Raw genomic sequence first — 4,878 nt, forward strand, 5'->3', positions numbered from 1 at the left:
TTACAGAGTAATACACTACACTGTGCTGAACAAAGAAGGTATTTATGCAGCACTTTTACTAAAATATAATGAATTAAATATTTTTTTTCTGCTGCTGATGATGCATTATTCTGGATGTTCTCCGGAAGTTCCCCGTCCCACACAGCGCTGTCATAAAGAGCAGCGTCAGAGTCTGTCCTACAGCGGGTAACACGAACTGGCATCAACCGAACCAACCGCGGGCCGTCGTCTCCTCACAACACCAGCCCCTGTAATCACAGCCATGTAGAATTACTCTCACAGATGACAACCACGATGAGACTGGTGGCAGCTGAGCAGAAGGACGGGACAGGCTGAAGGAGACAGATAATGGAGGAGAGAGAGAGAGAAAGAGAGGTAAAGAGGAAAGGTGGACGACTGAAGCTCCACCGCGTGGCTACTTTATAATTAGCTGACAAAACTGACAAGCGATTTGCAGCGAGCGACTCAAGCATTAGATTAAAATTCTCTGGATATTTAACGCACAGCTCGGTACGGATGGCTGCTCGGGGTGTTACTCAGACCCCCGCACGGCACACACACCCCGCGCACACACACACACACGCCTGACGGCAGCTCTAATTGGTAATTATCCCTACGTGCTCCTCGTGGGAGAGCCGAGCTGATGAAAGTGTTTCAGTGCCAGCTCCGCACGCCCCGGCTGCTCTTTAACGCTCCCCAGCCGCACAGCACCGAGGCCGGGCACACAGCTGAGGAGGGCAGGGGGTCCTCTGGTTCACATCAGTTCATGCTGTTGGACATTGGTTTGTACAGTCAATAATAATCGGGTGATATATAATCTGTCTACTACAAATGTTTGCAAGATACTTTGGAAACCACTTTCACTTTCATTCAACTTTTATTTCCTTCTGCTTTAAACATGATGCATAGCTAAACACTAAAAGCAGAAAAAAAGAACATTAGCACATTCCTCATGGCCAGTGTCCTTTAGTTCACCAATATTCTTGGGTTTCTAATACCACTGAAAATTGTCTATAGGGGTTAATCCGGTGGCTGTGGAGACCAATCCAGAATCTTTCAGGACTTCTTCTGCAACCTGGTGAAGTTTGATGGAATATTAAAAATGTTTGGGAGATTTGAAAAACTTTCAAATTAAAATAAAACTTGAATTTTGGTTGAACATCAAAGGAACGCCATCAAGCTCTAAAGTTTTACACATGTTGAATTTTCATTCAAAATCAAAAAGCTAGATACTTTCATAAACAAACATTTGGTTGACATCAAGCTTTTCATGGAAATTAAAGGATTAATTTAGATATAAAATTGTATGGATGTTAAATTTTGATTATTAATCATATCTGTCACATATCTGTTCAAAATCCACACTGGGTAGACATTGAGCACCAACGTTATAAAGTTGTGAAATGCACAGGCTTGGGTATGTTTGGGCTGGATTTTTCTGGACCAGTTTTAGGTCTAAACCAGACTTAAACTAGATTAAACTTGGAGCTTTGGTTAAGGCAGAGATGTGGGCGGTTGCAGGTACTGCCGATTTTGCAAGAAAAAATAAGTATAAAACAGAATAAAACTCTTTCTGAAAGCCTGTATGTTCCCACACTTTTAAAAAGCAGTCTTTGCATGAGTTGTTGAATTTGCAAAAAAAGCCAAAAGTCCTTTTCCTGGAATCCGTCTCACTGGAAGCCATCATGATTTCTGGACCTCTGGCCCATATTTGTAAAAAAAAAAAGCCTCATTTGAATAAAGATGACTATGCTCCATTAAGTAGACGCATGCGTTTAGCTGTTTACCCATCATCCACTGCACGTCATGCCCACAGTCTTGGCACAAAATGTGGAGAAAAGGAATGTGTGGGTGGACTGGGGCCATTTCCCATGCAGTCTCCCGGCCCGTGAAATCAGAATCAGCCGTGCCCTTTGGGTCAGCACACGCGCAGGCATGACCCGAGCTGAATTCAGCCGAAACAGCTGAAGACCTGTTCTCAGCTCCTAACTCAAACGGGAAGAAAAATATTGTCATTTAGAGCATTTATTTGCAGAAAATGAGAAATGGCTGAAATAACAAAAAAGATGCAGAGCTTTCAGACCTCAAATAATGCAAAGAAAAAAAAAGTTCATATTCATAAGGTTTTAAGAGTTCAGAAATAATCAATATTTGGTGGAATAACCCTGGTGGATTTTAATTACAGTTCTCATGCAAATTGGCATCATGTTCTCCTCCACCAGTCTTACACACTGCTTTTGGATAATTTTATGCTGCTTTACTCCTGGTGTAAAAATTCAAGCAGTTCAGTTTGGTGGTTTGATGGCTTGTGATCATCCATCTTCCTCTTGATCATATTCCAGAGGTTTTCAATTTGGTAACATCAAGAAAAAAACATCATCATTGGTCTCATTTGTATCCAGAGCTGTAGGGGTCTGCAGGGTCACAAGTGCTGTAGACTCCCGACAGTGACCGGCGTACACACACACAGCCCCCCACCTTCCCTCCACCCCAGACTGCTGTAACGTATCTCCCCACCCCAGCTCTGAACACCAGGCTCATCTGTGAATGTGTTTTTAAGACCAAGTGCCAACAGACGCCCTCGCCACGTCTGAGGAGATTTCAAGCTATATGAGATTATTCCCCATATCTTTACATGCCCCAGCATCTCCTCCCCGTCTCTTTTCTTCACTTCCTCTGCCCTGCCTCATCCCTCCGGTGTGTGTGTGTGTGTGTGTGATGGGAGGGGGATTTGTGCTTGCTGGGTTCATGTCCAGGGCAGAATGAGGCAGAAGGATCCAGAGAGGCAGAGACGAAAGTTTCTCCTCTCTCTGTCTCTGGAAGTCTTTGATGCAGAGAAAAGTTGTCTCTGGGCTTTGTCTGCAGCGGCAAGGATAAGCCTTAGTGTCTGAAAATCAGACAGCATAGCAACGGCACCAAGTAGACCAGTGCTCACTGATGGGTAAACGAATTACCATGGTAGAAGCTCCCGGTAATGCTGTTATAACCAGTAAACTGATTTATTAACCCTTGTGTGTTGTTCATATTTTTGTTACTCATTTAATTGGTTAATTGTATTTAAGTCAGCAAAATTAAGCAATTCTACATTAAAATGCTTTACACATGCTTGCTTCACCTAAATTGCAAGCAATATAAACAGCTTACATGGTTAATATTTGCCCGTTACCTTTCTTATGTTACATTTCTTTTAAAAAGTGCTACTCTTTTTTTATTAGTTTTTTCATAAAATGTAAAAGAAAATGAATTAAACTCAAGATATGAGTAGAAAATTTGTTTAGTTTCAAATTTACAAATGAAGCAATGTTTATTAACCCTTGGCCAAACATACTGTATGTAATATAAATGTGTAGGGGGGGGGGGGGGGGGGAGGGGAGGTGTGTACAGTGTGTGTTTATGGAAAATGTGTTTTGATATATGTTTCTCACAAAAAATGAGCCAATGCCAATGAGTTTGAGTTAGAAAAAAATATTTTTTTGTATCATTTGATGAAAAATGAAAACGGGTCCCACAGACCCGAACACCACACAAGGGTTAAATTATTTCTCGCAAATGTAACCTGAATTAAGTTGTTTTAATGGTGAGACTGTTGAGCTGCACTGGTTAAATGGGGTTAAGTAAGGATAAATATGAATATATATATATATATATATATATATATATATATATATATATACACTGGTCATTTTGAAGTGGTTTCTTATTTTTTTCATATATGTATATATACATATATACAGCTATGAAAACAATTAAGAGACCACTTCAAAATGATCAGTTTCTCCAATTTTGCTATTTATAGGTATATGTATAAACTACTAACAACATTTCTCCCAAATTTCAAATAAAAATATTTTTTTACTTACAAAAAATTGTGATGGTAAATAATTCCATATTGCTCTGTATAGCTGTATGTTTGCTAATACCTAATTTTATTATACTGTACACTACACATCTGTGTTTAAAATCATAATCATTCACCATAAATTCTGAAATAAATGTATTGTAAAATATATTTGTTTTGTAGGCGCTACATTTTTTTTGTGTGAAATGTATTTTAGAATATACTTTAAAAAAATATATATTTTGGATTTATTTATTTAAACATGATGTATAATTAAATGTAACACATAATATATCCTTTGTTAACAGAAACATTTTGTGGCCATTTTCTACAACGTTAAAACATATTTGCAATAAACGTTTTTTTTTTTCTCCATATGAAATGGATAAATGACATGCTTTTTTTATATTTCATTCCAAAATACTGCTTATATACCAAATATATTATTAAATACATTTATTAAAAAAATACAATTATGTAACAAATATGAATTTACAGCAAATGTATATTTAACATATGGTTATTATTGGGCAATTTTAGTTAAGTCAAATATATATTTACAAAATACATATATCAATTTATTTGTAATATTTTATCCATAAGAGACAGCAGCATATGAACGAATAACTAAGACCATCATTACTGTTATCTGGGCTGGAATTAAAAGCATTTCACAGTGGATTTCCATATGCATGTGTTCAGCATTTGTTCCTGGGGCACCATTTCTTCTTCTAAAATGATTAAATTACAATCTCATTGCCTTGCATGCTAAATCAATTTGTTTTATAGTCAATATATTCTGGAACATTTTTTTCTCTTTTTGGAATGAAATGCAACATATTGCAAATTATGTGTTTATTATATTTTGTTTTTGATTGATTTAATGTGTATCAAAATTAAACTACATTTCATTTTGCACACAGACATTTACATACGAAATTGAAACATAACATATTAAATATAAATACAGTTATATATATTTTCTTCTCCATAGCAGACAGAAATATATGGAAAAGTGACTGGATATGTATGGTCTATGA

The sequence above is a fragment of the Astyanax mexicanus genome, chromosome 19 (assembly GCF_023375975.1).
Source record: "Astyanax mexicanus isolate ESR-SI-001 chromosome 19, AstMex3_surface, whole genome shotgun sequence".
In the NCBI taxonomy this organism is placed as follows: Eukaryota; Metazoa; Chordata; class Actinopteri; order Characiformes; family Acestrorhamphidae; genus Astyanax; species Astyanax mexicanus.